Below are 13,875 nucleotides of genomic sequence, written 5' to 3'. Positions count from 1 at the left end.
CCATGATTGACTTCATGTTCTCGATGAAAAGCTTACATTTCCAAGTGACATGAAGTAGGACGTTCACAAAAGGATGTGTTTGAGTGTCTGTGGTGAAAGGAGCTCTAAGTTGTGTATTCAGTGCTGGAGAGTGACACACTCTACATAGGTTACACAGCGTTTTGCGAGAACCAACATGCTAAAAACTGAAACTGGTACAAGGTGTGTGTAGCGTGCAGAAAGAAGGCTTGTCATTTCAAAGAAAGAAGAGGAAACCAAAATCCAGGTAGTGAAACGAACACACCAGTATGGGAGATGTGCATGTGGACAGTTTCAAGCAGAGGCTCTTTGTGGACACTTGGAAACAGAGCTGTGAAAAAATTTCGTACGAAGCGGGATTTGGCCAAAGTTGAAAGACCTTCCAAAACCAACCCTAAAGAACTTAGCCTAACAATGAATGTTGCAATAAACTCCTGCAGGAAAGGTGCATCTATGACACAACTCCATGGCAGGTAGCTACATTCTGCACCGTACAAAATGCATATGAATTCAAGGCTGAAACCTCACTGCAGAAGGAAGCAATGCGTGTGTTTCTCTCTGAAAGAACACTCAGCCACTAGGCTTTTGCTTGCTCCTTCAAAGTCTTTGTAGAAACATGTGTTTTCACTGCTGGAATACGTTTTGGGATGCATTGTTTCAATCTCTTGCAAGCCTCATGTTGTTTCTAACACAATGTGGAAAAATAAGGAGTATGTTTCCCAAATCACTTGAAATCCAGGAAAACGCACACTGCATCACTCTTGCACAAACACGCTCTTTCTCCTAATGTGTTGAGAACATTCAAGATACCAGAAAAGAAGGGCATTTTGTAGTGAAATTCAGACGGGTTTGAACAAAAGTACATTTCTATTGGCTGCAGAGTGCAAAACCATGATTGACTTCATGTTCTCGATGAAAAGCTTACATTTCCAAGTGACATGAAGTAGGACGTTCACAAAAGGATGTGTTTGAGTGTCTGTGGTGAAAGGAGCTCTAAGTTGTGTATTCAGTGCTGGAGAGTGACACACTCTACATAGGTTACACAGCGTTTTGCGAGAACCAACATGCTAAAAACTGAAACTGGTACAAGGTGTGTGTAGCGTGCAGAAAGAAGGCTTGTCATTTCAAAGAAAGAAGAGGAAACCAAAATCCAGGTAGTGAAACGAACACACCAGTATGGGAGATGTGCATGTGGACAGTTTCAAGCAGAGGCTCTTTGTGGACACTTGGAAACAGAGCTGTGAAAAAATTTCGTACGAAGCGGGATTTGGCCAAAGTTGAAAGAACTTCCAAAACCAACCCTAAAGAACTTAGCCAAACAAGGAATGTTGCAATAAACTCCTGCAGGAAAGGTGCATCTATGACACAACTCCCTGGCAGGTAGCTATATTCTGCACAGTACAAAATGCATATGAATTCAAGGCTGAAACCTCACTGCAGAAGGAAGCAATGCGTGTGTTTCTCTCTGAAAGAACACTCAGCCACTAGGCTTTTGCTTGCTCCTTCAAAGTCTTTGTAGAAACATGTGTTTTCACTGCTGGAATACGTTTTGGGATGCATTGTTTCAATCTCTTGCAAGCCTCATGTTGTTTCTAACACAATGTGGAAAAATAAGGAGTATGTTTCCCAAATCACTTGAAATCCAGGAAAACGCACACTGCATCACTCTTGCACAAACACGCTCTTTCTCCTAATGTGTTGAGAACATTCAAGATACCAGAAAAGAAGGGCATTTTGTAGTGAAATTCAGACGGGTTTGTAGAAAAGTACATTTCTATTGGCTGCAGAGTGCAAAACCATGATTGACTTCATGGTCTAGATGAAAACCTTACATTTACAAGTTACCTGAAGTAGGACGTTCACAAAAAGATGTGTTTGCGTGTCTGTGGTGAAAGGGGCTCTAAGTTGTGTATTCAGTGCTGGTAGTGACACACTCTACATAGGTTACACAGCGTTTTGCGAGCACCAACATCCTAAAAACTGAAACTGCTACAAGGTGTGTGTAGCGTGCAGAAAGAAGGCTTGTCATTTCAAAGAAAGAAGAGGAAACCAAAATCCAGGTAGTGAAACGAACACACCAGTATGGGAGATGTGCATGTGGACAGTTTCAAGCAGAGGCTCTTTGTGGACACTTGGGAACAGCGCTGTGAAAAAATTTCGTACGAAGCGGGATTTGGCCAAAGTTGAAAGACCTTCCAAAACCAACCCTAAAGAACTTAGCCAAACAATGAATTTTGCAATAAACTCCGGCAGGAAAGGTGCATCTATGACACAACTCCCGTGCAGGTAGCTACATTCTGCACAGTACAAAATGCATATGAATTCAAGGCTGAAAACTCACTCCAGGAGGAAGCAATGCGTGTGTTTCTCTCTGAAAGAACACTCAGCCACTAGGCTTTTGCTTGCTCCTTCAAAGTCTTTGTAGAAACATGTGTTTTCACTGCTGGAATACGTTTTGGGATGCATTGTTTCAATCTCTTGCAAGCCTCATGTTGTTTCTAACAAAATGTGGAAAAATAAGGAGTATGTTTCCCAAATCACTTGAAATCCAGGAAAACGCACACTGCATCACTCTTGCACAATCACGCTCTTTCTCCTAATGTGTTGAGAACATTCAAGATACCAGAAAAGAAGGGCATTTTGTAGTGAAATTCAGACGGGTTTGAACAAAAGTACATTTCTATTGGCTGCAGAGTGCAAAACCATGATAGACTTCATGGTCTAGGTGAAAAGCTTACATTTCCAAGTGACATGAAGTAGGACGTTCACAAAAGGATGTGTTTGAGTGTCTGTGGTGAAAGGAGCTCTAAGTTGTGTATTCAGTGCTGGAGAGTGACACACTCTACATAGGTTACACAGCGTTTTGCGAGAACCAACATGCTAAAAACTGAAACTGCTACAAGGTGTGTGTAGCGTGCAGAAAGAAGGCTTGTCATTTCAAAGAAAGAAGAGGAAACCAAAATCCAGGTAGTGAAACGAACACACCAGTATGGGAGATGTGCATGTGGACAGTTTCAAGCAGAGGCTCTTTGTGGACACTTGGAAACAGAGCTGTGAAAAAATTTCGTACGAAGCGGGATTTGGCCAAAGTTGAAAGAACTTCCAAAACCAACCCTAAAGAACTTAGCCAAACAAGGAATGTTGCAATAAACTCCTGCAGGAAAGGTACATCTATGACACAACTCCCTGGCAGGTAGCTATATTCTGCACAGTACAAAATGCATATGAATTCAAGGCTGAAACCTCACTGCAGAAGGAAGCAATGCGTGTGTTTCTCTCTGAAAGAACACTCAGCCACTAGGCTTTTGCTTGCTCCTTCAAAGTCTTTGTAGAAACATGTGTTTTCACTGCTGGAATACATTTTGGGATGCATTGTTTCAATCTCTTGCAAGCCTCATGTTGTTTCTAACACAATGTGGAAAAATAAGGAGTATGTTTCCCAAATCACTTGAAATCCAGGAAAACGCACACTGCATCACTCTTGCACAAACACGCTCTTTCTCCTAATGTGTTGAGAACATTCAAGATACCAGAAAAGAAGGGCATTTTGTAGTGAAATTCAGACGGGTTTGTAGAAAAGTACATTTCTATTGGCTGCAGAGTGCAAAACCATGATTGACTTCATGGTCTAGATGAAAACCTTACATTTACAAGTTACCTGAAGTAGGACGTTCACAAAAAGATGTGTTTGCGTGTCTGTGGTGAAAGGGGCTCTAAGTTGTGTATTCAGTGCTGGTAGTGACACACTCTACATAGGTTACACAGCGTTTTGCGAGCACCAACATCCTAAAAACTGAAACTGCTACAAGGTGTGTGTAGCGTGCAGAAAGAAGGCTTGTCATTTCAAAGAAAGAAGAGGAAACCAAAATCCAGGTAGTGAAACGAACACACCAGTATGGGAGATGTGCATGTGGACAGTTTCAAGCAGAGGCTCTTTGTGGACACTTGGGAACAGCGCTGTGAAAAAATTTCGTACGAAGCGGGATTTGGCCAAAGTTGAAAGACCTTCCAAAACCAACCCTAAAGAACTTAGCCAAACAATGAATTTTGCAATAAACTCCGGCAGGAAAGGTGCATCTATGACACAACTCCCGTGCAGGTAGCTACATTCTGCACAGTACAAAATGCATATGAATTCAAGCCTGAAAACTCACTCCAGGAGGAAGCAGTGCGTGTGTTTCTCTCTGAAAGAACACTCAGCCACTAGGCTTGTGCTTGCTCCTTCAAAGTCTTTGTAGAAACATGTGTTTTCACTGCTGGAATACGTTTTGGGATGCATTGTTTCAATCTCTTGCAAGCCTCATGTTGTTTCTTACACAATGTGGAAAAATAAGGAGTATGTTTCCCAAATCACTTGAAATCCAGGAAAACGCACACTGCATCACTCTTGCACAAACACGCTCTTTCTCCTAATGTGTTGAGAACATTCAAGATACCAGAAAAGAAGGGCATTTTGTAGTGAAATTCAGACGGGTTTGTAGAAAAGTACATTTCTATTGGCTGCAGAGTGCAAAACCATGATTGACTTCATGTTCTCGATGAAAACCTTACATTTCCAAGTGACATGAAGTAGGACGTTCACAAAAGGATGTGTTTGAGTGTCTGTGGTGAAGGGAGCTCTAAGTTGTGTATTCAGTGCTGGTAGTGACACACTCTACATAGGTTACACAGCGTTTTGCGAGCACCAACATGCTAAAAACTGAAACTGCTACAAGGTGTGTGTAGCGTTCAGAAAGAAGGCTTGTCATTTCAAAGAAAGAAGAGGAAACCAAAATCCAGGTAGTGAAACGAACACACCAGTATGGGAGATGTGCATGTGGACAGTTTCAAGCAGAGGCTCTTTGTGGACACTTGGAAACAGAGCTGTGAAAAAATTTCGTACGAAGCGGGATTTGGCCAAAGTTGAAGACCTTCCAAAACCAACCCTAAAGAACTTAGCCAAACAATGAATGTTGCAATGAACTCCTGCATTATAGGTGTCTCTATGACACAACTCACGAGCAGGTAGCTCCATTCTGCACAGTACAAAATGCATATGAATTCCAAGGTGAAAACTCACTCCAGAAGGAAGCAGTGCGTGTGTTTCTCTCTGAAAGAACACTCAGCCACTAGGCTTGTGCTTGCTCCTTCAAAGTCTTTGTAGAAACGTGTGTTTTCACTGCTGGAATACGTTTTGGGATGCATTGTTTCAATCTCTTGCAAGCCTCATGTTGTTTCTTACACAATGTGGAAAAATAAGGAGTATGTTTCCCAAATCACTTGAAATCAAGGAAAACGCACACTGCATCACTCTTGCACAAACACGCTCTTTCTCCTAATGTGTTGAGAACATTCAAGATACCAGAAAAGAAGGGCATTTTGTAGTGAAATTCAGACGGGTTTGAACAAAAGTACATTTCTATTGGCTGGAGAGTGCAAAACCATGATTGACTTCATGTTCTCGATGAAAACCTTACATTTCCAAGTGACATGAAGTAGGACGTTCACAAAAGGATGTGTTTGAGTGTCTGTGGTGAAGGGAGCTCTAAGTTGTGTATTCAGTGCTGGTAGTGACACACTCTACATAGGTTACACAGCGTTTTGCGAGCACCAACATGCTAAAAACTGAAACTGCTACAAGGTGTGTGTAGCGTTCAGAAAGAAGGCTTGTCATTTCAAAGAAAGAAGAGGAAACCAAAATCCAGGTAGTGAAACGAACACACCAATATGGGAGATGTGCATGTGGACAGTTTCAAGAAGAGGCTCTTTGTGGACACTTGGAAACAGCGCTGTGAAAAAGTTTCGTACGAAGCGGGATTTGGCCAAAGTTGAAAGACCTTCCAAAACCAACCCTAAAGAACTTAGCCAAACAAGGAATGTTGCAATAAACTCCTGCAGGAAAGGTGCATCTATGACACAACTCCCTGGCAGGTAGCTACATTCTGCACAGTACAAAATGCATATGAATTCAAGGCTGAAACCTCACTGCAGAAGGAAGCAATGCGTGTGTTTCTCTCTGAAAGAACACTCAGCCACTAGGCTTTTGCTTGCTCCTTCAAAGTCTTTGTAGAAACATGTGTTTTCACTGCTGGAATACGTTTTGGGATGCATTGTTTCAATCTCTTGCAAGCCTCATGTTGTTTCTAACACAATGTGGAAAAATAAGGAGTATGTTTCCCAAATCACTTGAAATCCAGGAAAACGCACACTGCATCACTCTTGCACAAACACGCTCTTTCTCCTAATGTGTTGAGAACATTCAAGATACCAGAAAAGAAGGGCATTTTGTAGTGAAATTCAGATGGGTTTGTAGAAAAGTACATTTCTATTGGCTGCAGAGTGGAAAACCCTGATTGACTTCATGTTCTCGATGAAAACCTTACATTTCCAAGTGACCTGAAGTAGGACGTTCACAAAAAGATGTGTTTGCGTGTCTGTGGTGAAAGGAGCTCTAAGTTGTGTATTCAGTGCTGGAGAGTGACACACTCTACATAGGTTACACAGCGTTTTGCGAGCACCAACATGCTAAAAACTGAAACTGCTACAAGGTGTGTGTAGCGTTCAGAAAGAAGGCTTGTCATTTCAAAGAAAGAAGAGGAAACCAAAATCCAGGTAGTGAAACGAACACACCAGTATGGGAGATGTGCATGTGGACAGTTTCAAGCAGAGGCTCTTTGTGGACACTTGGAAACAGCGCTGTGAAAAAATTTCGTACGAAGCGGGATTTGGCCAAAGTTGAAAGACCTTCCAAAACCAACCCTAAAGAACTTAGCCAAACAAGGAATGTTGCAATAAACTCCTGCAGGAAAGGTGCATCTATGACACAACTCCCGTGCAGGTAGCTACATTCTGCACAGTACAAAATGCATATGAATTCAAGGCTGAAACCTCACTGCAGAAGGAAGCCATGCGTGTGTTTCTCTCTGAAAGAACACTCAGCCACTAGGCTTTTGCTTGCTCCTTCAAAGTCTTTGTAGAAACATGTGTTTTCACTGCTGGAATACGTTTTGGGATGCATTGTTTCAATCTCTTGCAAGCCTCATGTTGTTTCTAACACAATGTGGAAAAATAAGGAGTATGTTTCCCAAATCACTTGAAATCCAGGAAAACGCACACTGCATCACTCTTGCACAAACACGCTCTTTCTCCTAATGTGTTGAGAACATTCAAGATACCAGAAAAGAAGGGCATTTTGTAGTGAAATTCAGACGGGTTTGTAGAAAAGTACATTTCTATTGGCTGCAGAGTGCAAAACCCTGATTGACTTCATGTTCTCGATGAAAACCTTACATTTCCAAGTGACCTGAAGTAGGACGTTCACAAAAAGATGTGTTTGCGTGTCTGTGGTGAAAGGAGCTCTAAGTTGTGTATTCAGTGCTGGAGAGTGACACACTCTACATAGGTTACACAGCGTTTTGCGAGTACCAGCATGCTAAAAACTGAAACTGCTACAAGGTGTGTGTAGCGTGCAGAAAGAAGGCTTGTCATTTCAAAGAAAGAAGAGGAAACCAAAATCCAGGTAGTGAAACGAACACACCAGTATGGGAGATGTGCATGTGGACAGTTTCAAGCAGAGGCTCTTTGTGGACACTTGGGAACAGCGCTGTGAAAAAATTTCGTACGAAGCGGGATTTGGCCAAAGTTGAAAGACCTTCCAAAACCAACCCTAAAGAACTTAGCCAAACAATGAATGTTGCAATAAATTCCTGCAGGAAAGGTGCATCTATGACACAACTCCCTGGCAGGTAGCTACATTCTGCACAGTACAAAATGCATATGAATTCAAGGCTGAAAACTCACTCCAGAAGGAAGCAATGCGTGTGTTTTTCTCTGAAAGAACACTCAGCCACTAGGCTTTTGCTTGCTCCTTCAAAGTCTTTGTAGAAACATGTGTTTTCACTGCTGGAATACGTTTTGGGATGCATTGTTTCAATCTCTTGCAAGCCTCATGTTGTTTCTAACACAATGTGGAAAAATAAGGAGTATGTTTCCCAAATCACTTGAAATCCAGGAAAACGCACACTGCATCACTCTTGCACAAACACGCTCTTTCTCCTAATGTGTTGAGAACATTCAAGATACCAGAAAAGAAGGGCATTTTGTAGTGAAATACAGACGGGTTTGTAGAAAAGTACATTTCTATTGGCTGCAGAGTGCAAAACCATGATTGACTTCATGGTCTCGATGAAAACCTTACATTTCCAAGTGACCTGAAGTAGGACGTTCACAAAAGGATGTGTTTGAGTGTCTGTGGTGAAAGGAGCTCTAAGTTGTGTATTCAGTGCTGGTAGTGACACACTCTACATAGGTTACACAGCGTTTTGCGAGCACCAACATGCTAAAAACTGAAACTGCTACAAGGTGTGCGTAGCGTGCAGAAAGAAGGCTTGTCATTTCAAAGAAAGAAGAGGAAACCAAAATCCCGGTAGTGAAACGAACACACCAGTATGGGAGATGTGCATGTGGACATTTTCAAGCAGGGGCTCTTTGTGGACACTTGGGAACAGCGCTGTGAAAAAATTTCGTACGAAGCGGGATTTGGCCAAAGTTGAAAGACCTTCCAAAACCAACCCTAAAGAACTTAGCTAAACAATGAATGTTGCAATAAACTCCTGCAGGAAAGGTGCATCTATGACACAACTCCCGAGCAGGTAGCTACATTCTGCACAGTACAAAATGCATATGAATTCCAAGCTGAAAACTCACTCCAGAAGGAAGCAGTGCGTGTGTTTCTTTCTGAAAGAACACTCAGCCACTAGGCTTTTGCTTGCTCCTTCAAAGTCTTTGTCGAAACGTGTGTTTTCACTGCTGGAATACGTTTTGGGATGCATTGTTTCAATCTCTTGCAAGCCTCATGTTGTTTCTTACACAATGTGGAAAAATAAGGAGTATGTTTCCCAAATCACTTGAAATCAAGGAAAACGCACACTGCATTACTCTTGCACAAACACGCTCTTTCTCCTAATGTGTTGAGAACATTCAAGAAACCAGAAAAGAAGGGCATTTCGTAGAGAAATTCAGACGGGTTTGAACAAAAGTACATTTCTATTGGCTGCAGAGTGCAAAACCCTGATTGACTTCATGTTCTCGATGAAAACCTTACATTTCCAAGTGACCTGAAGTAGGACGTTCACAAAAAGATGTGTTTGCGTGTCTGTGGTGAAAGGAGCTCTAAGTTGTGTATTCAGTGCTGGAGAGTGACACACTCTACATAGGTTACACAGCATTTTGCGAACACCAACATGCTAAAAACTGAAACTGCTACAAGGTGTGTGTAGCGTGCAGAAAGAAGGCTTGTCATTTCAAAGAAAGAAGAGGAAACCAAAATCCAGGTAGTGAAACGAACACACCAGTATGGGAGATGTGAATGTGGACAGTTTCAAGCAGAGGCTCTTTGTGGACACTTGGGAACAGCGCTGTGAAAAAATTTCGTACGAAGCGGGATTTGGCCACAATTGAAAGACCTTCCAAAACCAACCCTAAAGAACTTAGCCAAACAATGAATGTTGCAATAAACTCCTGCAGGAAAGGTGCATCTATGACACAACTCCCGTGCAGGTAGCTACATTCTGCACAGTACAAAATGCATATGAATTCAAGGCTGAAAACTCAATCCAGGAGGAAGCAATGCGTGTGTTTCTCTCTGAAAGAACACTCAGCCACTAGGCTTTTGCTTGCTCCTTCAAAGTCTTTGTAGAAACATGTGTTTTCACTGCTGGAATACGTTTTGGGATGCATTGTTTCAATCTCTTGCAAGCCTCATGTTGTTTCTAACACAATGTGGAAAAATAAGGAGTATGTTTCCCAAATCACTTGAAATCCAGGAAAACGCACACTGCATCACTCTTGCACAAACACGCTCTTTCTCCTAATGTGTTGAGAACATTCAAGATACCAGAAAAGAAGGGCATTTTGTAGTGAAATTCAGACGGGTTTGTAGAAAAGTACATTTCTATTGGCTGCAGAGTGCAAAACCATGATTGACTTCATGGTCTCGATGAAAACCTTACATTTCCAAGTGACCTGAAGTAGGACGTTCACAAAAGGATGTGTTTGAGTGTCTGTGGTGAAAGGAGCTCTAAGTTGTGTATTCAGTGCTGGTAGTGACACACTCTACATAGGTTACACAGCGTTTTGCGAGCACCAACATCCTAAAAACTGAAACTGCTACAAGGTGGGTGTAGCGTGCAGAAAGAAGGCTTGTCATTTCAAAGAAAGAAGAGGAAACCAAAATCCAGGTAGTGAAACGAACACACCAGTATGGGAGATGTGCATGTGGACAGTTTCAAGCAGAGGCTCTTTGTGGACACTTGGGAACAGCGCTGTGAAAAAATTTCGTACGAAGCGGGATTTGGCCAAAGTTGAAAGACCTTCCAAAACCAACCCTAAAGAACTTAGCCAAACAATGAATGTTGCAATAAACTCCTGCAGGAAAGGTGCATCTATGACACAACTCCCTGGCAGGTAGCTACATTCTGCACAGTACAAAATGCATATGAATTCAAGGCTGAAAACTCACTCCAGAAGGAAGCAATGCGTGTGTTTCTCTCTGAAAGAACACTCAGCCACTAGGCTTGTGCTTGCTCCTTCAAAGTCTTTGTAGAAACATGTGTTTTCACTGCTGGAATACGTTTTGGGATGCATTGTTTCAATCTCTTGCAAGCCTCATGTTGTTTCTAACACAATGTGGAAAAATAAGGAGTATGTTTCCCAAATCACTTGAAATCCAGGAAAACGCACACTGCATCACTCTTGCACAAACACGCTCTTTCTCCTAATGTGTTGAGAACATTCAAGATACCAGAAAAGAAGGGCATTTTGTAGTGAAATTCAGACGGGTTTGTAGAAAAGTACATTTCTATTGGCTGCAGAGTGCAAAACAATGATTGACTTCATGGTCTCGATGAAAACCTTACATTTCCAAGTGACCTGAAGTAGGACGTTCACAAAAGGATGTCTTTGAGTGTCTGTGTTGAAAGGAGCTCTAAGTTGTGTATTCAGTGCTGGTAGTGACACACTCTACATAGGTTACACAGGGTTTTGCGAGCACCAACATGCTAAAAACTGAGACTACTACAAGGTGTGTGTAGCGTGCAGAAAGAAGGCTTGTCATTTCAAAGAAAGAAGAGGAAACCAAAATCCAGGTAGTGAAACGAACACACCAGTATGGGAGATGTGCATGTGGACAGTTTCAAGCAGAGGCTCTTTGTGGACACTTGGAAACAGAGCTGTGAAAAAATTTCGTACGAAGCGGGATTTGGCCAAAGTTGAAAGACCTTCCAAAACCAACCCTAAAGAACTTAGCCAAACAATGAATGTTGCAATGAACTCCTGCAGGAAAGGTGTCTCCATGACACAACTCCCGAGCAGGTAGCTACATTCTGCACAGTACAAAATGCATATGAATTCCAAGCTGAAAACTCACTCCAGAAGGAAGCAATGCGTGTGTTTCTCTCTGAAAGAACACTCAGCCACTAGGCTTTTGCTTGCTCCTTCAAAGTCTTTGTAGAAACGTGTGTTTTCACTGCTGGAATACGTTTTGGGATGCATTGTTTCAATCTCTTGCAAGCCTCATGTTGTTTCTTACACAATGTGGAAAAATAAGGAGTATGTTTCCCAAATCTCTTGAAATCCAGGAAAACCCACACTGCATCACTCTTGCACAAACACGCTCTTTCTCCTAATGTGTTGAGAACATTCAAGATACCAGAAAAGAAGGGCATTTTGTAGTGAAATTCAGACGGGTTTGTAGAAAAGTACATTTCTATTGGCTGCAGAGTGCAAAACCATGATTGACTTCATGGTCTAGATGAAAACCTTACATTTCCAAGTGACCTGAAGTAGGACGTTCACAAAAAGATGTGTTTGCGTGTCTGTGGTGAAAGGAGCTCTAAGTTGTGTATTCAGTGCTGGAGAGTGACACACTCTACATAGGTTACACAGCGTTTTGCGAGAACCAACATGCTAAAAACTGAAACTGCTACAAGGTGTGTGTAGCGTGCAGAAAGAAGGCTTGTCATTTCAAAGAAAGAAGAGGAAACCAAAATCCAGGTAGTGAAACGAACACACCAGTATGGGAGATGTGCATGTGGACAGTTTCAAGCAGAGGCTCTTTGTGGACACTTGGAAACAGAGCTGTGCAAAAATTTCGTACGAAGCGGGATTTGGCCAAAGTTGAAAGACCTTCCAAAACCAACCCTAAAGAACTTAGCCAAACAAGGAATGTTGCAATGAACTCCTGCAGGAAAGGTGTCTCTATGACACAACTCCCGAGCAGGTAGCTACATTCTGCACAGTACAAAATGCATATGAATTCAAGGCTGAAAACTCACTCCAGGAGGAAGCAATGCGTGTGTTTCTCTCTGAAAGAACACTAAGCCACTAGGCTTTTGCTTGCTCTTTCAAAGTCTTTGTAGAAACATGTGTTTTCACTGCTGGAATACGTTTTGGGATGCATTGTTTCAATCTCTTGCAAGCCTCATGTTGTTTCTAACAAAATGTGGAAAAATAAGGAGTATGTTTCCCAAATCACTTGAAATCCAGGAAAACGCACACTGCATCACTCTTGCACAAACACGCTCTTTCTCCTAATGTGTTGAGAACATTCAAGATACCAGAAAAGAAGGGCATTTTGTAGTGAAATTCAGACGGGTTTGTAGAAAAGTACATTTCTATTGGCTGCAGAGTGCAAAACCATGATTGACTTCATGGTCTCGATGAAAACCTTACGTTTACAAGTGACCTGAAGTAGGACGTTCACAAAAAGATGTGTTTGCGTGTCTGTGGTGAAAGGAGCTCTAAGTTGTGTATTCAGTGCTAGAGAGTGACACACTCTACATAGGTTACACAGCGTTTTGCGAGAAACAACATGCTAAAAACTGAAACTGCTACAAGGTGTGTGTAGCGTGCAGAAAGAAGGCTTGTCATTTCAAAGAAAGAAGAGGAAACCAAAATCCAGGTAGTGAAACGAACACACCAGTATGGGAGATGTGCATGTGGACAGTTTCAAGCAGAGGCTCTTTGTGGACACTTGGAAACAGAGCTGTGAAAAAATTTCGTACGAAACGGGATTTGGCCAAAGTTGAAAGACCTTCCAAAACCAACACTAAAGAACTTAGCCAAACAATGAATGTTGCAATGAACTCCTGCAGGAAAGGTGCATCTATGACACAACTCCCGAGCAGGTAGCTACATTCTGCACAATACAAAATGCATATGAATTCAAGGCTGAAAACTCACTCCAGAAGGAAGCAATGCGTGTGTTTCTCTCTGAAAGAACACTCAGCCACTAGGCTTTTGCTTGCTCCTTCAAAGTCTTTGTAGAAACATGTGTTTTCACTGCTGGAATACGTTTTGGGATGCATTGTTTCAATCTCTTGCAAGCCTCATGTTGTTTCTTACACAATGTGGAAAAATAAGGAGTATGTTTCCCAAATCACTTGAAATCCAGGAAAACGCACACTGCATCACTCTTGCACAAACACGCTCTTTCTCCTAATGTGTTGAGAACATTCAAGATACCAGAAAAGAAGGGCATTTTGTAGTGAAATTCAGACGGGTTTGTAGAAAAGTTCATTTCTATTGGCTGCAGAGTGCAAAACCATGATTGACTTCATGGCCTAGATGAAAACCTTACATTTACAAGTGACCTGAAGTAGGACGTTCACAAAAAGATGTGTTTGCGTGTCTGTGGTGAAAGGAGCTCTAAGTTGTGTATTCAGTGCTGGAGAGTGACACACTCTACATAGGTTACACAGCGTTTTGCGAGCACCAACATGCTAAAAACTGAAACTGCTACAAGGTGTGTGTAGCGTGCAGAAAGAAGGCTTCTCATTTCAAAGAAAGAAGAGGAAACCAAAATCCAGGTAGTGAAACGAA

Source organism: Miniopterus schreibersii, assembly GCF_964146895.1.
Source record: "Miniopterus schreibersii genome assembly, chromosome: 21".
NCBI classification, from domain to species: Eukaryota; Metazoa; Chordata; class Mammalia; order Chiroptera; family Miniopteridae; genus Miniopterus; species Miniopterus schreibersii.
Note: the sequence above shows the minus strand (reverse complement) of the source record.